This window comes from Meriones unguiculatus, chromosome 5 (genome assembly GCF_030254825.1).
Source record: "Meriones unguiculatus strain TT.TT164.6M chromosome 5, Bangor_MerUng_6.1, whole genome shotgun sequence".
In the NCBI taxonomy this organism is placed as follows: Eukaryota; Metazoa; Chordata; class Mammalia; order Rodentia; family Muridae; genus Meriones; species Meriones unguiculatus.
The window spans coordinates 129,963,603-129,986,259 of record NC_083353.1 but is presented as its reverse complement, the minus strand read 5'-3'; the positions used below and the strand labels follow the sequence as shown (position 1 = coordinate 129,986,259).

The 22,657-nt window shown below is 44.6% G+C and overlaps 1 protein-coding gene across 4 annotated transcripts in view; it reads left to right on the top strand.

The window, feature by feature from the left end:
- Positions 1 to 22,657, top strand: part of Sox5 (SRY-box transcription factor 5) — a 915,630-nt gene that overhangs the window by 304,480 nt on the left and 588,493 nt on the right. For all 4 annotated transcript variants that reach the window (XM_060384462.1, XM_060384461.1, XM_060384460.1 and 1 more), the window contains exon 4: positions 19,883 to 19,950. The gene's annotated coding sequence lies outside the window, so the exon portion shown is untranslated. The remainder of the gene's footprint in view (positions 1 to 19,882; positions 19,951 to 22,657) is intronic.

Below are 22,657 nucleotides of genomic sequence, written 5' to 3'. Positions count from 1 at the left end.
CACTGCCCTCCCAGTCTTAACAGACTGATGCTGGCATACCTGGGTTGTGCGTGTGTGTGTGTGTGTGTGTGTGTGTGTGTGTGTGTGTACTGGGGATCCCCGTTCAGGACCTCATGCCTGTGAGCCAGCCACTTCCCTCGCAGAGCATCTTGCAGCCCCAGGATTGTTCTGGATAGCCGGGACATCCACTGCTCCTTTCCTTTCCTCCAGCACATTTTCCTGAATACGAGTCTTCACGTAAGTTCCTCTGTTCGCTCTGTTTCCACTTGAGTGTGCAGGGAACAAGTCTTCTGTTCTCCAGCTTGCTCTTTCCAGGGATCTATTTAAAACCCTCTCTGGTTCCTGAATGCCAAGTGTGCATCCAGGCCCCTGTGCCCGCTCCACCGTGCCACATGGCAGCACCCAGCAAGGCTGGCAGCGCCTCCCTCTGCCATCATGGTTTCAATGCCCCACATTTGGAGGATGCTTGCGTATCGCCAATAAGGTGTTTCCTTCGAGAATACCAAGGTTCGGAAGGAGTGCTTTACGGCGGCTCGGCTGCCTGCCGATTCAAAGGGCTTTGTTGTCTTCCTTTAACTTTCACTAACCCTTTGAGAATTTCACGCAATGTACTTGGATCACATTCTCCCTGTAGCCTCTTCCAGATCCATACCACCTACCTACCCCTCCTCAACTTTCTGCCCTTTTTGTTTGTTTGTTTGTTTTGTCTTCACAACACGCTGACTCAAGTTCCTGCTGCCCACATAGCTCTGGCTGTGGGGCATTCCACGGGAGCATGGTGGGCTGAGGAGGGGCCACAGCTTTAAGGAAAACTGGCCCTCCTTCCCCAGGAGCCATCCACCGTCCATAGCTCCGTGGCTAGGGGTTGGACTCAGAAGCTTGTCTATACAAATGGATGCTTGGCTTCGAGCTCTCGGCTGCCGGCAGCTCAAGTTTTTCTCACTTGCTACATTTGCACACTATTTAACTATCCGCCCTGTTCTGGGATTTAGTTCTTTAGCATATCTTTAAACATTTCTTTCTTTTTTGTGTGAGTGTGTATGTGTGAGTGTGTATATGTATGTGTGTCCCCATCTATATGCTCAGATATACGGCTCCTTGTGCCGAGATTGTTGGACAAGTTGCAGAAGTGGATTCTCTCCTTCCACCAAGAGGGTCCTGAGAACTGAACTCTGGTCCCCTGGTCTTGGTGGCAAGCATGTTGACCTGCTGAGCGATCTTGCCAGCCCCATCATGATTTTTGCTTATTGTACTAATGTGTTTTTTTTTTCTGTTGCACTCTTTTGCACATTAAGTTTTCTTGTACTTGCTTTATGTTCATAACCACATGTTAAGGTTTACCTTTATCTGAGGAAGTGCCAGATTGGTTTCCAGAGTGGTTGTACAAGTTTACATTCCCACCAGCAGTGGAGGAGGGTTCCCCTTTCTCCACAACCTCTCCAGCATGTGTTGTCACTTGAGTTTTTGATCTTAGCCATTCTGATGGGTGTAAGGTGAAATCTTAGGGTTGTTTTGATTTGCATTTCCCTTATGACTAAGGACATTGAACATTTCTTTAAGTGTTTCTCTGCCATTCGATATTCCTCTATAAAGAATTATTTGTTTAGCTCTGTACCCCATTTTTAAATTGGAATACTTGATTTGTTGCTTTTCAGCTTCTTTAGTTCTTTATATATACTGGATGTTAGCCCTCTGTCAGATATAGGGTTGGTGAAGATTCTTTCCCAATCTGTAGGCTGTTGTTTTGTTTTGATGACGGTGTCCTTTGCTTTACAGAAGCTTTTCAGTTTCATGAGGTCCCATTTATTGATTGTTGCTCTTAGAGCCTGTGCTGTTGGTGTTCTGTTCAGGAAGTTGTCTCCTGTGCCAATGAGTTCAAGGCTGTTCCCCACTTTTTCTTCTAAGCAGGTTGGTTTTATATTGAGGTCTTTGATCCACTTGGACTTTAGTTTTGTGCAGGGTGAGAAGTATGGATCTGTTTGCATTTTTCTGCATGTAGACATCCGGTTAGACCAGCACCATTTGTTGAACATGCTGTCTTTTTTCCATTGAATGGTTTTGGCATCTTTGTCAAAAATCAGGTGTCTGTAAGTGTGTGGATTTATGTCAGAGTCTTCTATTCAATTCCATTGATCCACCATTCTGTTTCTTTTCCAGTACCATGCAGTTTTTAGTATTGTTGCTCTATAGTACAGCTTGAGATCAGGGATGGAGATACCTCCTGAAGATCTTTTACTGTAGAGAACTGTTTTAGCAATTCTGGGTTTCTTGTTGTTCCATATGAAGGTGAGAATTTTTCTTTCAAGGTCTGTAAAGAATTGTGTCTTTCGTTGTGAGTGTGGACATGAGAGAGCAGCAGAGAAAGCTATGCTCTGAGCACATCATCTGAGCATTTTACCATTTAATCCTTCTCGAGCCTCCTCTAAAATTCCCTGTGTCACAGCCTTACCTGAGATGCCAGTCAGAGCTGGTGAGAACAGAGCTGGGCCCCGCTTTTTGTTACGATGACCCCAGGTCCTTCTGCTTGCTGTCAGTAGAATGCTATGTGCACGAGATTGGCTGTGGCATCCCCACCCCCCAAAATATCCCCACCCCCCAAAATATCCCCACCCCCCAAAATATCCCCACCCCCCAAAATATCCCCACCCCCCAAAATATCCCCACCCCCAAAATATCCCCACCCCCAAAATATCCCCACCCCCCAAAATATCCCCACCCCCAAAATATCCCCACCCCCCAAAATATCCCCACCCCCCAAAATATCCCCACCCCCAAAATATCCCCACCCCCCAAAATATCCCCACCCCCCAAAATATCCCCACCCCCAAAATATCCCCACCCCCCAAAATATCCCCACCCCCCAAAATATCCCCACCCCCAAAATATCCCCACCCCCCAAAATATCCCCACCCCCCAAAATATCCCCACCCCCAAAATATCCCCACCCCCCAAAATATCCCCACCCCCCAAAATATCCCCACCCCCCAAAATATCCCCACCCCCAAAATGCTGCAGAAGTGGAGATAGTCTGTGCGTTCTCTCAGTCTTTATATTTTTAAAGTGCCCCACAGGCCACAGCGAACATTAAGCCTATTTTGCAGCTGCTTCTTGAAGCTGTTGCACAGGGCGTCACAACCAAGTTTGATGTGTTTTACCTAGTAAAAGCTACCACACAGAAGCCCCAAACAGCAGGCATTCACTACCGGAATGAATCAGGAGCTTCCACACTTACCATTTTACAAGTCATAAGGTAGTAGTATTTGGCCAACATTTCTACTGCAAAGCAATTACCTACCCATTGTGTTCTTTAAAAAAAAAATACTGTGTGTGTGTGTGTATATGTGTGTGTGTGTGTGTGTGTGTGTGTGTATGTGTGTGTGTGTATGTGTGTGTGTGTGTGTGTGTGTGTGTGTGTGTGCTTGCATGCGCTTACATGTGCACTTACATGTATACTTGTGTGTGCATGCACACACATGGAAGTGAGAGGACAACTTGGACTTGTTCTCCCCTTCTGCCATGTGGGTTCACTGGACCCAGCAGCAGGTATCAGGTGTGGCAGCAGGTACCTTTACCGGCACAGCCATCTTGTGAGCCCTATCCTTTCTGTCTGAATGGTCAGAGTTCACCTACAGAGGGCTTCTTCTAATAATCAATCTGCAAAAGATATTAAGCATTTTGGAGAATATTACATAAACCGATTGTTTCATAAACAGGGAGAAGGAAATCATTGCGTACAAGCCAGGTAAGGCATGGTGATTTTGAAGGAAATGGTGCAGTCTTGCTGATAAGGGCAGATAGAGAAGAGAAGAGATACACAGACTGGGAAGGCAGAATGCACCAGTGTGGGGTGAGTGGTGGGCAGGGCACAGGCCTAGGTGCGCTTACACGCTTCTGTGAAAGTCTGAGAACTACAAAATCCCCAAAGACCTGATAGCCCCACTGAAGATCTACGGGTCCTAAATGCGCTCTTTCGGGGGCTTTGACTTTTTGGACATGTATTATGAATTAAACACTCCGAACACCCCTGAGGATAAGTCAGGATAAATGATATCTCCATGGAAACAGAGACCAAAGAGATAAACAGTGTTTTGGGGACACATACTTAGTTGTGTTTTCTTTTTTTTTTTAGTGTCAGATATGTGACTTCAGGTTGTTTCACTTTGAGCCGCCTGCTGCTCTGAAGAGCAGCGGTGGAAATGGCATCGTCACCTCAGTCTGAAATCTCTCCCCTCTGTGCAAAAGTGTGTGTGTCGAGCCCTGACAGGGTTCTGGGTAATTGACATGTGCTTAAGCTCATTGCAGAATGGACTGATAGCGCCCATCAGCTGAGGGTGGTCACTTACCTGAACCCTCTTTTAATTCCGTGGCTTTTCCTGTTGGTTCAATTATAAAGGCTTCTCTCCTAGAGCCAACTGTGACTGAGTTTATTCAAACCTGAGTCATTCTCATCAGATAGGGAGAGGTAAGAACATTAGTAGCAAGACATGGTGCTTAGGAAATGGCTTATTTTACCCACCAGCCAAGTGGAGACATAGTGCTCCTGATATGTGCTTGCTGACAGGAGAGCCAGTTTTGTCTCTGAGCTGTCAAAGTACAACCGAGTGATGGTCAGCAGGGGTAGGTCAGGTAGACTGAGGTGATGACTGGCTGGGGTGATCAGTGGACACTGTTACAGGGTGATCAGCGGACAGTGTTGCAGGAGCAGATCAGGAGTGAATGTGATGTTTGTTGTGCAGTGCTGCTCCGTGGTTGGAGAAGAGGGTTCTGAAAATTCACCTCAACAAAAAGAGAACCAAAGTGGATAAATAAAAGATCAACTCCAGGACTAGGAGCAGCTATCAGGCATCAGCATGCCTACACCATTGTGAAATGATGATATACCTTAAAAAGCAAAATGACGGCAAAGAAAGGGTAGAGAGCTGGAAAGATGCTACGGCAAGGGGACTGCCGTGCGAGGGTGAGGGTCTGAGCCTGGACTCCCAGCACCGTGCAAAAGCCATGAACAGTGGCTGTGGAGGCAGGCGAATCCTACCGATTCATTAGCCGGATGGCCTAGGCCAGTCAGTGAGTTCCTTTTAACTTAGAGCCTCTATCTCAAAGCAATAAGATGGAGCAAGCAGAGGACACACCTAGCCTCTGCCTCCGTGAGGAGGGGTGGACACATAATTTCTATGTATCACACACATGCCACACAGACACACATAAATAATCACCCACACAGACACACAAATATACACCCATAGCCACACACACACACACACACACACACACACACACCCCAAAGAGTAAAAAAAAAAACAAAAACAAAAAAACAACTAAGTACAATGTTCTTCTTTCCACCTGGCAGTCAATGGGTGGAAGCAAAGCCGTGAGCCTGGGAGGCAAAGCTGCCTCCATCCTGTGGACCCATCTCAAAGCCAGAGTCTGACCTGTGAGCTGAAGAGCGGATTCTTGGCTGTGCACCTTGTTGGTCTGTGATTTTCCTTCTTCAGGCTGGTCAGGCTTCTAGAAGGATAGAGCGACAGCTGTTTGGAATACCACAGAGAGTGGGGAATGAACACAGGAGCCTTCACCACCAGAATGTTCCTTGGCAACCGAGACAGTTCTCGGGACAATTACTTTCATATGCTTGTGTGCAGGCGTGTGTTTTACTCGTCCATCAGCGCAAGTGCACACTTGTGTGTAGACAGTGGAGGCCTAGGTTGACACTGGGTCCCTTTGTTGACTTCTGTCTTACATGCTGAGGTGGGGTCTCTCCCTGAAGCCAGAGCTCTCTGTTTTGGCAAGTTGGTTTAGCAGCCGACCCTCTGGACACTGGGGTGATCCGAAGGCTGCCACACCCACCCAGCTTTCCATGTGTGTCCTGGGAATCCAGACTCTTACTCACGATTGCATGGCAAGTGCTTTATGCCCTGAGCTGCCTCCTCAGAGCTCTAGTGTAGCTCTTTATGAACCATCTTGTCAAGAGATCAGGAGGGAAAAGCAGAAGTCAGTATTGTGGATACATGCTTTTCTTGTTTCTTTTTATTATTTTATTATTAATTAATTAATATTGTTTTATCAATCCATCAATCAATCCATCCTGAGTCGGGTTTTAGTCGCCCCAACTGGCCCCATATTCATTCTGTAGGTGAGGGGACCTTGAGCTTTTAACCTCTCTCCCTGTCTTGAGTGTCCACAGATGTGTGCCACCCTGCCTGGTTTCTACAGTGTTGGCACTGAAGGGAGGGCCTCGGGTATGTTAGGTAAGCCCTTCACCCACTGAGCCACACGTCCAACCCTTTCTTCTGCCGTGAGTATGCTCCTTTATACGTCTATGGACCTCACCAGGCGGCCTCTGTCAATGTGTAGATCGGGTCTCGGTGATGGGGCCTGGGTCTTGCCTCTGGAGGTGAAGGAGAGCTGACCTAAAGGGCTGTGGAATCCTTGGGACATGGTGGGTTTGTTTCTGCTTGAACTCTCAAATGAAATCTTTTGTCTATTATTTGTCTCTGTTCTACCCTGTCCATCCGTTCTCTGTCCTCCCTCAGCGCTCCTCCCTCTGTCCTGTCACCCTCTTCCCTGGAGTAAGCCCTAGATGTTTCCCGTGTTAACCTGTGCTCAGGGAGCATGGGGCTCCCTCAGTCCCCCACAGTCATAAATTAATTAAAGGAGACAGGAACCACCAACAAAAGAAAGTTCTCAGTTTCTGTCCCCTCCCCCTCCTTTCCCTTTTCTTCCTTTTTGCCAGTAAATAGCCAGCTCCTTTGTTCCCGGCTGCACTATTTCATTTCTGTCACCATTGTCCTCATTGTTCTCACAAACAGGAGGGGTCTGGGCCAGGAGCAGCAAGGTCTCTGCTAATGACGGGAAGTCTTTAAAGTTTGCACTGCATTTCATCTTCTCTGTGGGAGTTTTAGGAGGTACCCAGTGTTTGATCCCCACCGAGCAACTTTGCTTCTACTTAATTAACAGATCTCCCATTACCCTTTCTCATTGAGAGGCGCAAGGGAGGCCCATTGGGAAGTAATTCAAGGCCGATCTGAGTGATGGCGAGAATTAGTGAAGTCAGTTGTTTTAGGGCTAATGCTTAGGAAATAAAGATGTCCTGTTTCAGAGATCTCATTTGGAAATTTTACTCGTTTCTCTTTTCTGGTACAACAAAACAGGTATGTCAACGGCCCTACCCCAGAGCGGTATAAGGACCATTCAGGGGCAATTTATAACTGTCAGGAATATAAATAAGAAGACCATGATATTAGAAGATGTGACAATATTACCAAGATTTTTTTTCCTCTCTTTTTATGTCTCACAGTCTCTTTCTGCCCAGCCTATTAGGCAGGTCACAACTGTCCACAGCAGCTTTTCCGGAGCTTCTGGGGCAGAGCAGCTGCCACGGCTGTTTTGACGGTGCTCATCCTACGGTCCAGGCGGTTTTCAGACTTCGTACTTGCGGTGTTGCTTTTGTTCTAAGGGTGTCAGAATGATTCACAAGTAACAAATCACAGGTCAGCCTTGGGGCTCTGCCCCCCATCTCGTCGCTTTGCGGTGACTGTGGCAGAACAAGGCAGAGTCACAAGCTGCTGTACACGTGCCCAGAACCTAGCCCTCATGCTAGCTAGACCACAGGTAGCCCCAGTTCCAAAGGTGTCTGTAGGGAGAAGGCCTTGCTCAGACTCCCATCTTTCTAGAGCCCCAGCCCTATGAGCAATGACCCCTTTTATCTAATGAATTAGGAGCTGCTCCCCCCTTGCAATTCTCAGTTCGACACTTGGCACTGCGAATCAAAGCAGGCTATTTAGTGCAGCAGTAAATGGCCTGCCACATTAGCCCCCTGGCATGCTAAGCTATTAGGTTGTTTTACTGTTGTTAAAGTTACATTTGTTAGGTGGAGTTGCTGCCCCTGCACGAAAACTGAGCCGAGCCTCATGCCCTTTGGAAGCAGCACACGTGAGCCAGGCAAGACCCACGGGGCGGGGCCTTCTGGCTGCACCCCACATCAGCAAGACTGTCCAAATGCAGGAGTGAGGGCCTGGAAAGCTGTGGCTCTACAAAGAGAGTGGAGGGGAGGCCACTGGACAGACGTGGGTCTCTGCAGCGCTGTGACTAAGCTAATTACATGGGTTTGATTAAGTGCTCCTTCAGAGCCGTTCTTAAGTGAACCACTAATTGTCAGAGTGCCATCGAGTAAAAATGTAGGCTGGTGTGGCCAGTGCCCATCAAGGCACCCACGGCAGGTGGACAGAAGGCTGGGACATTGACAGAGGGTCCCCAAACGGAAGGAGAAATAATTATGTGTGTGTGTGTGTGTGTGTGTGTGTGTGTGTGCGTGTGCACACATGAGAGAGGACAGAGAGACAGAGAGAGAGAGAGAGAGAGAGAGAGAGAGAGAGAGAGAGAGAGAGAGAGCGAGCAATAGACAGACAGTCAGACAGAGAGACACACATACACAGAGTGTTTCTGCAAAGCTAGGAGCATGCCAGCAGTACTAGCTACGTGCAGCCAGCTTGCAGGGTTGACTTGGCATTTGGTGAGCTGGGAGCGGCTGCCAGTATGTGTGTGGGAAAAGGGGGAATAGACAACAAGAAAAACACATAGAGCTTAAAAAGATGTAAAATGATCCACTTCGTGCCATATGGACAAAAATGTTGTCACAAAAATAAGGCCAAAAAATAGTGCCAGGTTAGACTTTTAGTTCAAAAACATATGTATAACCATCCCATGAACATGAATTTTAATTAGTATTTTGATAGAGAGAAACCAGATATTTTTTTAACCTGCTCTGTTCTTGTTTTCTGTTCCTCTCCCAGTTTTAGCCTCCATTAAACATTCATATACTGTATGTTTTGTGTCTGCATGAAGAAAAATGCCTTATCCCGGGACTGGTGGGAATGCAAACATCTTAGTTTTCTGTGGCATACAAAATATCTTCCCGGTGGAGCACGCAAGTAGAAGCTCGTCACAGGGAATCCAAGCTCTCTCTCCGAGACCCAGGCACACCAGGGAGGAAGGAAGCCATATGCCTTGCTTTTTGTCAGTGCAGGCAGCTGGAGCCGCTCCGCTCCCCACACCCACCCCTCACACCGTGCACATCTCGTCTCCCTGGGGTGCCTTTGCAACAAGGGGTGCATTTCGCACATATAAGTATATACATACACATGTATATATGGTTATATAATGCATATATGTGTATATATTATTATTTGACAGGACAGTTCAGGGAGGAAATGGACTGAAACTACACGAACCTTTGGTAATGGACCATGTAGTTTATTAATAAACAAATCTAATGTATATTCATACATTTGCATTTCACATATCAGTTGTGATGTACGTACTTTTGTGCAGGTGTGTGTGCATATGTGTGTGGGTGCTTATTTTTATGCGCATACATGTATAGAGGCCAGGGGTCAAGGCTGATGTCTTCCTCTTTTATTCTCAAACTTATTTTGAGTGTCTCTCAGACACCTGGATCTTCCCATCCCAGCTAGGCTGCTAACCAGCCAGCCCTGGGAATCTCATCCCCACAGACAGGAGGTTACAGGTGCATGCCGCTATGTGTGGCTTCCCAGTGCTGGCAGGAGGAGCCAAGCTCATGTCCCAGGCTTGTGCTTCCAGCCTTTCCCGCAGGGCCACCTCCCCAGTCTCTGTGCTTTTGTTGCTTTTACAGCATCTCGCTGATGATTGGAAGATCTGCCTAACATTGTTCTTCCTTAGCAAAGGTCACTCCCCGCATTAGCTGGTACCTTCTCAGTCCCAAAGTATGCGTGTGTGTGTGTGTGTGTGTGTGTGTGTGTGTGTGTGTGTGCGCGCGCACACACACATACGCGCGTGTGAAGAAGGTATTGTTGCCAAGGAAGCCAGGAACACCCCAAGCATCCCCAGCAAACAAAACATTGGGGAATCAGGTATTTGTATTGTGAATTATATAACTTAATAGTGATACTTACTATTTAATTTGTTTAAATTATATCAATGTTATTATTATTATATTAATAATACAAATTAATATCACTTAGCATTAAAACCCCAAATCTGGTGTGATGTGGCATCCTGTAATCCTAGAAACTGGGAGACATGGGCCGGAAAATCAGCAGCTCAAAGGTTGTCCTCTGTGACTTCCCAGACAGCCTGGGCTATGTGAGACCGTCATGAGTAGACAAATACCCCAAAGGATGCACAGCAACAACGAGTCAGTCAGATCTGGGTTCAAGATCTAGGTCACTTCGTATTCTCTGCTGGAGTCTCCAAGCCTTGCTGGGAGAACTGGGTTTAGTTCAGATGAATCCAAGGGTGAGTGGAAAATACGTGACTGTCTTGTTGAAGGTGAAGTGTAACTCCTGGCAGGGCGTTCAAAGATGCCTCAATATTGCATGTTGGCAGGAGTTATATGACCCATCATCATCTTCCTCCTCTTCCTCTAGGGAACCCATGACCCCTTCCCTGAGCAGTCTCCATCTGGAGGAGCCTGCTTTGTTGAATTTGTTAAATTTGGCCCCTTGGTTCTGGTGGCATGAAGGATTTGCTGGTGTCTAATGCTTTGGTCTCAAAGGAATTTACCATCATCCCTGTAAACGGGACGCTGTGGTTTGGCTCTGGAGTGTCCCCCAGTGACCCATATATCAAAGACTCACCCCCAAGGTGGTGTTAATAGAAGATGCAAGAAACTCTGAGAGGCGAGGCTGCTGGTGACCCTTAAGATCAATGAGGGTTTGTCCTCAAAAGGTCTCAGGAACCCTGATCTCAGATTCCCTTTCCATCACCTGTGGGCACAAAATATACACTTTTGCCACATTCTTTTTTCACATCACAGGTCCTGGAGCAATGGACAAGTCAGTAATGGCTGAAACCTGCAAAAACCTTTCTTCTTTATACACTGGTTATCTCAGGCATCTCTTTTAGCAATGGAAAGCTGATTCACACAGGTTAGAAGGATGTAGAAGGACATACAGTAGCCTCAGGGTACAAATTGGGTGTTTCTAAGGTGCGTCCATTAGGTAAAAATTGTAGATAAGATGGCCTTGGATTTACATACAGGTTGCTCATTTTCAGCAGAAAGCATTAATCATCATTACCGTCATTATCATTATTAAACATACCTCCTTGCTTTCAGAATTCACACTGAGTTTATGTGTGCTGGACTGCTCATCAGGCTAGCACGTCAGATTTTTGTTGGCTTTTCCAGTAGATTTATCTATCCCTCTATTCACTCATTGATCCATCCATCCATTCATCTATTCATATATCATTACATACATGCATACACACATACATCCCTGCCATCATATGAGCTCTACATTTGAAGAAAGTTGAATGACATTTCCTTGCTACAAAGGTATTTCTATACGGGATATTTTCTGATTCTCAGGTTTTTAGAAGTGCCAGTAGATTTTAGTTAATTTAGGGTTTCAGAAGCATCTTATGAAATGAAGTAAAATTGAAGAGTCTTGAAACACAGTTCCTGATAACTGCTCTGTACATGTGGGCCAAGTTCAAAAGTCAGAACACAAGGGAACTCAGCCATCCAGACTCCCAGTCCTGCTCTGCCCTTTCAGCAGCGACGCTGAGACAACACACAGTAGCTCAGACAGACCTTGGCTACCTCTCTTGCACCAATAGTTTTCTGAAAATTGTGGGGTGAGCTTTAGAAGGTTGGGGTTGTCATTCAGTGGTTAAGTAGCTTTGTACGGATGAGACCCTTGGTTTGGTTCTCAGCAGCCTTGAAATGTAGATAATCATAAAACATATGTAGTTATTAAATATAGCATTAGCTGCAATTGCAAAATATTGGAAATTACCTAAGTCCTAGATATAAAACACTTGTTGGGTAAATTAAAGTATATGCATGTAGTAAAATGCCTTGTGACGTAACTAGTGAGGTCATTCTCTATGTATAGTTTGTAGATGTTTCCAAGACCCACGGATAGGTAGGGATTAAAAAAATATGTCTTCAGAGAGAATACAGAATGTTATTGTTTCCATAACAAAGACAAACATAATAATTACATATAACTGATAATTTAAAAGCTTAAGAACAGGAAAGATAGGCTTGTGCTAACTAGGGAAATTAATGTGTCTAGTGTGTAGATGGAGAAAACGAGATTGAATGTAAGCACATAGTGCTGCCTTTACTTGCAGTTTTAATTTCTGAAACTTGTATGCATTTTATGTATTTGAAAAGTCAAATTTAATCAACAGACATGAGACAGCATTGGCTAGACTGTAAAATGGCTGGATAGACACATGACAATCTTTGTGGTTGAAGCTTTGGACCATGACTCTACCAAACACTGAAGCGGAGGGAGAGAGCAAGCAGGCAAGAAATGACGAAGGACTGCTTGTGCTCTTGCTGATGGCCCATCTTAGTCCTTAAATCACACTTGCCTTCATTCCAGAATGCTGGGTACTTCCTTCTCCCCTCGTTTGAAAAGAAAAGAGGCTGCACAGAGCCGTGACTCTTTCCCTACTCAGGGCCTCAGAAATGAGTCAACCATGTGATTCCTTAGTCTGCTGAGAAGAACGCAGTGTCTGTTCAGATTGCCTGTGTCTGAAGCATAATCATTAACACAACACATTATAGGCTATGTTACTTGCTTTCATGTTGTTCAGTTCCTCTAATTTTTATTCACTAAACAAAAAATGTCAATATCCTTCCTTCTGTTTCCATACACCCCAGCTCTGTGGGAGAGAAATCAGCTTTAGTATTTAACACCTTAAAAGCAAAAAAAAAAAAAAAAAAAAAAAAACAAAACAAAAAACAAAAACAGTAATAGTTACTAAGATTATTTTATTAATGAAATAATGCCATAAAAAGGAAAAACAAAACAAATTTGTTGATTTAATGATTTATCAGGGAGTCTTCCAGTGGCCCAGAGTTATTAAAGAATCTCAAAGCTTTCTCAGCTTCCCTGGATGGCTGCTGGGCCAGTTCCTATACTGTGTGTATAAAACGAGGATGTCATGGTGTCTGCTACTTAAGCGTTAGGCAGCACTGCAGCCTCCTTCTGCAATGGACATCAGAAAATGCCGCATGCAGGCAAGCTGGTTTGGTGATGACTAATGCATAAACCTAGAGTCACTCCTTCAAGTTCTGCCTGGAGGAGAGAAGAAATAGGCATGAGGCTGGCACTCCTTGTCTAAGAGAACGTGTGCTCTATCTCACCAAAACCAGGAACCTGCTGTGTGTCTAAAATGTGGCTGCTTATTTTGTCCAAGGATCCTCTCATTCAGTAGGCGACATTTCAATCCATTGTGGGCAGGGCAAGCCGCGCGAGACTTAGGTGAATAGACAGGAGGCCAGGCGATGACTACACAGGAGAAAGCAGAAGAGAGCAGATGCCCTGCGCATTTCAGATGGGCGTGAAAAGAGTTATCGAGGCAGGAAGAGCCTCTGTGTGGGTAAGGCTTTATACAGGCCAGTGGTCTCGGCATTAAAGCTAAATGTTGAACACTTGTCCTCCAACCCCAGCCGAGGGAAGATACCAAGAACAAAGCAGAAACACCAGTTTCTTGTACCAAAAGCTATGAACTATAAGTGCTCCTGTTCAGAGTGGGCCAGGTCTACAATCTTTTAAAATGGGGTCTGTAGACTCTACACGCCAGTCTCCTGATAATGCTGGCTGATGGGATGGATTCCACCAGCTGGGATTCTGGCACAGACAGGCGTGTTACACCTGCATAGACTTGTGGGTGCAGGCACAGAGAGACCCCTCCCCAAAAGAATCTTCCTCGCCTGCTATTTTATTTACATTTCAGCTCCTAGAGTCAATTCCCATCATTTGAACTTCTAAAAAAATATATTTCAATATTACTTAAGCAAAGATGAGTAATGATGTGAATGGCTTTAAAATATGTTACTACCATTTGAATACTCTGTGGATAAATTATATTTAAAAATGGGGGAGGGGCTCTGAAACATTCCAAATGGAGACTTCGCTCTAAGTAATCAAAATTGCTTTGCTTGTTCGGAGCGGCATTAAAAGCCTGCCTGCTAATTGAGTGAAGGCAGGGCCGAAGCAGCCCTGTCCCCTCATTAGGTGATCCTGCCGGCTCGGCTTGCCATCCTGGGCTGCCAGGCTCAACCTAGCAGTACCGCTGGCTCAGATTAATGGTAATTCATTATGACACGCTCCTTCTTTCCAGCACAGCAACAATGGGGAGCCGTGTGACATCTGTCTCCCCTTCTCACTCTTGACTCTCAGACTCTCATCCTCCCTTCCTGCCTTAGGTGGGCTGTTTATGCAAAGGTTCGAGCAAACACCTTTGTATAAACCTGCACCCTTTGGCTAAGTGGAGACAAGATTGTGCAGGGCATTTGCAGCCAGGCCCTCCACTCATGCTCTGAAAAGGTTCCAGGAAAATAGACTGAGACTGCGGAAAACCATGGTACTTCCTAAGGGAAGTACAGTGTCCTTGTGTGTGTGTGTGTGTGTGTGTGAGTGAAAATGCACACATAGGTATGTGAGTGTGTATGTGCCTCTGTATGTTTTCATATTTGTGCTTATGTGAGTATGTACATGTATATGACTGTGTGTGTAAACTTATGCGTATATATGTATATGTGTAAGCAAATGTGTGTGCACATGTGCATGTGTGTATATGTATGTGTGCATGTTTGAATGTATGTATATTTATGCATGTGTATGTGTGCATGTGTGTGTGCATGCAAATGTGTGTGGACAGGTGCATATGTGAATTCAAACCTATGTTTTATACTGTGAATGTATGTGTATATATGTGTGTGTTTGTGTGTATGTGTAGGTATGTGTGCATATATGCAAGTGGGAGTGGATGTGTGCTTCTGTGAATGTGTCAGCGTGCATGTATGTACATGTGGATGTGTATATGCACATGTGTGTCTAGATGTATGTGTGAGTGTGTGTATGTGTTTAGCGTACATGATTATGCATGCATACACTATGGTTTCTTCGGGGGAGACATTCTTATTTCATATCAGCTCCTGGGAGAATACTCACAGAAATATTCAGACAGAATGTTTACATACTGAACCCGAGGCCAGTGGTAAAGATGGCTTCTTGCTCCGAGTCTGCCTGTTCAACACCGGGCTGGGAGTGCCGGGCGGCAGATGAACTTCCTCTCTGGCCGACCCTTTCCTCTCACGGGGTCAGGCAGGCTGAGCAGCAGGACTCCACACTCCCAGCAGCTAAGTGGCTGGACGTCCTCTTGGCAGATCTGATTTGCTTCTTTGCATGGGCTTGTCGTGCTGCCTCAGGTCCTTTCTCTGTGTAGGGAAGGCGGCTCAGCTCTGCCCAGGAAGGGGTGTCAGGCTCATTCTGTGCCACGGCTTTTCCTCCACATGTGAAGCTCACCCCCAGGGCTAGAGAGGTCGAGTGCTGACTGGCAGACTCAGGCTGAGGGCCGTGCTGCTTCCTGGAGTGAGGTCCAGGACTGCAGTGGCGTCCACCGTCCCTAAGCCCGAGTCTCAGCTCACGGTGGGATGCCTGCTCCAAGCGGGTGGGCCGTGGTGTGGTTTCCACAGCGTTAAAAGCTCTGCTTCCTCACACACCGTTTGTTCTCTGAAATTCCAGATCTGTCCCTTTGGGTTGTATGGAAAGAAGTCCATCTTTCTCAACATACTCTAATGAGTAGACAAGCTGCTTGCAATTAGCCATCAGTACCCAGCTATCCATCCATCCATGAGCTCCCTCTCTCTGCTGTCTGATTCCGTTGGCACTGTTCCCCTGTCCAAATTTTCTATGTGGAATACAAAACCATTGCTCTGTGGCACAAGATTCTTGAATGAGATGCAGTCTATCTGCCTTTCCGTGATACTTGCTAATGTGTACAGACTCAGTTCCTGCTCACATATGTTCTCCACATCTGCCTTCACATTAGAAACCTTAGGCCGGACCCCCTTGAGCCAGCTTCATTGAGAGCTCTGCCCCTGTGACCACCAACCAAGGACAATGAGGTCAGCCCAGTGTCCCTGTCTGCTAAGTGTCATCTGCGATGTCTGCCTCATGGGGAGCTTTTGACAAGCAAAACTCACTGCTGGGAAATTGTCCAATGTCAAAAGGTGTCACTGGAGTTCTGTAATGCTCTTGACCACTCTCTATGAGTGGGCATGACTGTATGGGCTGGACTGCTACAGCTGTGTATGGGGTGGGCTGGGCTGCTACAGGTGTGAAAGGGGCGTGCTGGCACGGGTGTGAACGGGGTGGCCTGGCACAGGTGTGCTGACATGCTAGAAGAATGGGTTATAACAGAGCATTTAGATTTCAGGCAGGATATTTTCAAAACTATGGTGTTTTTACGTAGTATGTGATCTAGATAAAAGTTCTGTCGCCTTACTGAATAGACTTTTACTGTTAGGAAAGCGACATGAGTGTTGAAGAAGTGTAGATTAGCTGAAGGAAACTCTAGAGTTAATATTGTACACTTTGTCATTCATCCTTTGACTCCTTTCTACGTTGCACATACAGGCATGCATGTGGTTTCATTGTGCCAGAGACACAGTGACAGGCAGGGCTTCTGCCTGGTGGCCAACACAGATGTTTTTAGAACATTCATGTTTTGTAATAAAATGACTGTTAGGAAGCTTTAGGGGCCCCGAGTCATGTGACTGTGTACTTGAAGATGGTGTCTTGCAAAGTGCTGTCATTTTTTCTTGGACAAATAATCTCTCTCTCTCTCTCTCTCTAAGACACAGACACATTGTCAGCTATTTGGAATCATCCCCCTCTTCATATCACCAATAACTTTGAAGTAGTTGTGTCCCGCATAGTTATCTCAAGTGAGATTATATGTGAGTGTCTGTGAGAGCATCACCATGCATGACCAGGAGGCTCCTTTTTCTTAAACACATTTCTAACTTCCATCAACCATCTTATCACCGACTTCCGGCTTGTGAAATTTCAATCAAAACCCATTTGGGTTTGACTCAGTCTGTAATGGAGCACTTCTGTCTGTTTGGTAGCCTATTCCTGCTGGTCCTGGGAAATGCAAGCACATACAATAAATTCACTTGGAGAGAAAGCTGAGGCTGCTCTGAGAAGGTGGCATGGCTGAGGGAGCACCTAGGGAGGAGCAGGCGGGGGGGAGCACAGAAAATACCGGAGAGCAGCGCAGTGTGCATGGGCTGCTACAGTCATGGAACTGGCGAACAAAGCAGAGAGCATGAGGCAGGACGTGAGCTACTGGGGCAGGAGGACAGATTCTGTAATTAGTCAAGAGGTTCATGGTCCACTGGTGCCTATGATCTCAGCACGCACAGTTCTGAAGCAGGAGGATTTCCATGGGTTCAGCCTGGGCCAGAGAGTGAAGCACAAAGGGAAAGGGGGGCAGGGAGCCGTTGTGATGGCATTCCTGCCTCAGTAGCTACATAGAGACGGAGGTGAAGGAGAAGAAGCCATCCTTGCTTGGGCCTCGGGACTTCAGGAAGGCCGCTAGCAAGTGCACACCTGTCACCGTTCGTTTACCATCGAAATGTGCTTAACAGCAAGATTAGAAAATCTAAATCACAGCAAATAACAGTGCCTGTTGCCACAGTACAGTGAGAATATTTTTTATTTCTTTCTCATCATTCTTCACTAGTCCTTTTTCAGAAAGCACGTATCCTAACTCCTTAAAAAACAACAATCAACAATTAATAAATGGGACTTCATGAAACGGAAAAGCTTCTGTAAAGCAAAGGGCACAGTCATCAGAACAAAATTATTGCCTACAGATTGGGAAAGGATGTTTACCAACCCTGTATCTGACAGAGGGCTAATATCTAAAATATATAAAGAACTTAACAAGTTAAACAGCAACAAATCAAGTACCCAATTAAAAAATGGGGTACAGAGCTAAACAGAAAATTCTCAATAGAGGAACATCGAATGCCAGAGAAACAAACAAATGCTCAACATCCTTATTCATCAGGGAAATGCAAATCAAAACGACCCTGAGATTCCACCTTACACCCATCAAAATGGCTAGGATCAAAAACTCAAGTGACAACATATGCTGAAGAGGATGTGGAGAAAGAGGAACCCTACTCCATTGCTGGTGGGAAAGTAAACTTGTACAACCACTTTGGAAATCGATCTGGTGCTTTCTCAGACAATTAGGAATAGTGTTACCTCAAGATCCAGCTATACCACTCCTAGGCATATATCCAAAATATGCTCAAGTATACAACAAGGACATTAGCTCAATCATGTTTGTAGCAGCTTTATTTGTAATAGCCCGAAGCTGGAAACAACCCAGATGCCCCTCAACTGAAGAATGGATGCAGAAATTGTGGTACATCTGCACAATGGAATACTATTCAGCAATTAAAAACAAAGAAATCATGAAATTTGCAGGCAAATGGATAGAACTAGAAAAGATCATCCTGAGTGAGATATCCCAGAAGCAGAGAGACATACATGGTATATACTCACTTATAAGTGGCTATTAGACATAATGTAGGATAATCATTCTGAAATCTGTTCACTTAAGCAAGATTTGTATGTTACAAACCAAAAAACCATATTGAAAAAAACAAAGAGGATGGAAAGACATCCCATATTCATGGATGAGAAAACAATATTCTTAAAATAAAAACCTCTGCCAATTTATCTGTAGATTCAATACAAAACTGTATCACAACCTCAAATTTTTTCACACAAGTTGACAAAATGATCCCAGCACAGCTAAAAAGGACCTAAAGGGAAAGAAAAACTGCTGGGGTACAACGGCTCCAGTTTCTAAATTTACAGCGAACCACGGCAATCAGAGAAGGGTGCTGCCAACAGCAGTCTGCACAGGGAACACATTGCAATGGCCAGGACGTGGCCCTCACCTCTGGTCTACAGAGCGAGCTCCAGGATAGCCAGGGCTACACAGAGAAACACTGTTTCCAAGAACGAAAAGTAAAAAGCAAAAAGAAAAAAATATTCTTTAAAATTTCTCAACATGTAATCTTCTTGGTAAGATGGAATCCTTCTAGGGAAAAACTGTATACAATTTTCACTTATTCTAATAAGTCTGTTACATGATCTCAAATACCATCAATAAATGGTTGGGCACATTGAAATAACAGAATCTGGTCATGGGGGAGAAGCTTAAAGCACATACAGAAACTGATAAAATTTTTGCTGTAATGAGACACCATGGCAATTATTTTTCATAATAATAATGACACCATGGTAATATTTTCACCCAAACGTATTTTGAACTTTCAGCTTCATGATAGGTTTAGAAGATTTGCAGATTTGGGTAATGTAACTGAATATGAATTGGGTGTTTCTGCCTCTGTTACACTCTTTATTATTTTTAGCCTGGAAATTCTTTCTTATACTTTGTGTCCCAGCGTGACCAGAGCTAGGTCACTAGCTGTGGTGGGTGCTAGTAAACGCATAGTTAATAACTGTGAGTGCCTGGTAGGCTGATTTCCCGGGAGCTCTGCTGCGATGATAATGCTTCAAGCATATTTTAAGTTAACTATGATAGCTTATAAAATGATCCTAATTATCCATCCCAAGAAAACCAAGTCTGGGACACAGAAAGAAGAGCCACAAACAGATATGCCTCATGTACGTGTGTAAACACACATGTACATGTGGCTCAATTAATAACGTACTTACATGCCACACTTCTAAAGTAGCTAATTCCCATCTCACACTTCAAGTTTCTCTGCCTTTTGAAATGTCATTCACAAAGGGTTCATTGCTTATTTCTCATGGTTTATCCATTTACCAGTTCCCAAGTGGCACAGCTCAAAGATCCCACCATTGGCTATGAATCAGTTCTAGAAAAAAAAAAAAGAGTATAAAAGTAAAATTTCTGAAGATTGACTCTGAAACTCTGTGGCAGAAATGCACTCTGACTTGGCGGTGTTGGACATTTTAGACCTGGGTATTTGAAACTACACTGTGGTTCTTTAACAAACAGTCGCTGTTTCTTTTTTATTTTTCAGTGTTACAAGAAGCAGAGAGTGTGGAGGACCCCCGGACGGGAAGGAGGTTGACCGGGAAGGCTCAGCAGGTCAGGCCTGGCGCTGCCATTGTTGATCATTATTTTCTGTCGGTTGTCCGGCTCTCAAATCTCCCGAGGCTTGCTTCTTATGAGTGCTGAGCCTGTGTTCTTTCAGACTTTCTGAGCACAGCCAGTGCTCACGTGTGTGAAGCCCAGTGTTTGGCTAACTGATTTGTAGGATTTGAATATGGAAAATAATTTAAAGAAACTTTCATGAGTAGAAGGAATTTGGAAGCCGGCTAAGATGCCCAGGTAGTCTGATTACACTCGTTCTTTTTATTACCGAATCTGAAAACTAAGACTCTTTGTTGAATTTCCCAGAATCCAACCCTTAAAAGACACGGGATGTGAAATTATGTAATTGTAGTGTCAAAATCCTGTGTTAGAGGCCTCAGCCTTGTCTCCTCAGCTGTGTGCTCTGCCTTCAAGTCTACCAGAAGGCTTTGGCTGGGCTTCAGAGTTAACCCTTTGCTAGCAGTGATTTTTAACTAGCATGCCTAAAATGAAGCTTAATTAAAGACTTTCAAAAATAGAAAGATCTGGGGAGTCATAGTCTGCTAGAACCAAGCCACTGTGGGCATTTGGCAGTTGGTCAGTGTACTTGCAGAAGGCAAGATGGCTGGCATGTGCCCTGAGGCTTGATGAGAGGCCGGCTGATCACCTGGTGTTCATCTTCTGGTTCTCTCCCTTGTCTTAAAGGGCAATTTCAGCCCTGGATGCTGTCCCTTAGTGACTCACAGACGATGCCCTGTCTCTGTCTGCTTGTGTTCTGATTCCCCCTCAGGAGAGTCTCAGCAAGCCACCCACCTGCCTGTCTCTTTCACAGTGCCCTACCAGAGGCTTTTCTAGGATTCAGCACTCAGTGAGAGGGATGCCTTTGTCCTCTGTCTAGCTACCTCTCAGAGAAAATTACTTGCATATGAATTAAGCTTTTGGTTCTGTGTGGATACTTCATGGATTTTGTTGTTTCGAGTGTCAGCTGTAAAGATTAGACACTTTTTTTTATTGGCCTGTGACTTGAAAGAATATCACCTTTTAGTTAAAACAAATTGGAGGAATATCTTGATGTTGTTCATATGCTACATAATGTTCTGGCCTAGATTAAATGTGAGTTCTACAAAGTTCTGTGTTTAAGATGATATCTCCATTGGATTTATACATGGATGTGACCTGGTCTTGCAGAGTTGAGAACCACATTTGCGTGACACTTTCATAAAGAATGCTCTAATGATAAATGTCTCCCCATTTTCAGCTTACAAATACCACTGAAAAACACCACTAACAACCAAATATAAGCTAAAAATAGCAAATAGTCTTGGTACTCAGATACTATATAAATCAAAGCTTCTAGAATTTTCCACCCATAACTCTTTTCCTTCTGAGAAATTTTTATTCAAATCCAGGTACATAGGTATATAAAATAGGTGCATAAATCAAACATCTACTGATAATAAATCATAATGAAATTTATTTTAGGTCATCTCTTTAGTATACTTACAATTTAGCCATTCATTACAGCTAAAAGCAAAACTGCACATTAGGGGAAGGGCATCCTTACTTATTTTTTACATGAAGAATTAAACCCTGGCAGAACACTTGACACTAAAGGACATCTTCAGTGCTTTTCAGTGTTGATCAATAGTTCTGTTTTATAATGGACCGTTCTGAAAATGCCACTTTCTATAAATATGTATTAACAAAGTCTACTTAGGGATATTCCAGAATATACACCCATTTGATTCTTGCTTATCATAATGGTTGGAAAATCCAGATTTTTTTTTTCCCAATCAAAACTTTGTGTATGTAAGAGCAGAAAATTGGCATATACAGCAAAAGCACTGCAGTCCGTAGCATCTCGTGGTCTCGAGTGTATGCAGAGGTGCTTGTGGGTAGAGTTGGCCGCTGTGTGGTGTGAGGGCACACACAGTGCTGGGGGCATGTTGTGTGTCAGAGCTGAGGCTGCACTGAAGTAACCCAGGGCAGCATGGCCGGAGACACCTTGGCGACATTCTGTGCTTTCCTTGTGCCCGATGCTTGGTCCTCTCTGAAACCCTCCACTGCAACCAAATTTCTCCCCTCCCAGGAGAAGCTGACATAGAAATGGAGACCTTGTGCCGTTGTTCGATATTTTTCTTGTTTGAAGCAAAATCAAGATGGGGGAAGGAATCGTGTCCTCTTAAGGACAGAGAGAGCCTCAAGCTAGCTACTTGCTCTACAGTCCTCACCGCCATCAGATTGACAGGGCCACGTGACTGTGGGCTAACTTGGTGAAGGACAGTGGTGCCGCCCTACTCCAGCTCACAGAGCTTTCTGTGCACCAGGGTTCATCCTGACCACATCTGGCGCCTTCACCAGCTCATAATTTTATTAAAAGTTTAACTGAGATATTTCATCTCGGATTGTACTGATGTCTGAAGAAGTCAGGAGCTTTTGTTTTGGGACATCATATTTTTATCAAATGTTTCTGTAGAGACATTTTAGATAAAGAGATGACTATCAATTCATTGTGTGGAAAAGCTTATTTTATAAACATGCAAGTAAAAATTTAGTGTATATATATATATATAGTATATTTATGTATAACATGTGTGTATATGTACGGGGTAAGTACTAAGTAGGAAAATAAGACAGGAAAAATGATGAAGGGATCCTACACTGCCTAGAGTGATTTAAAAAAATGGGTCCAGTGACATGGTGGAGCGAGAAGAAGCCTTGG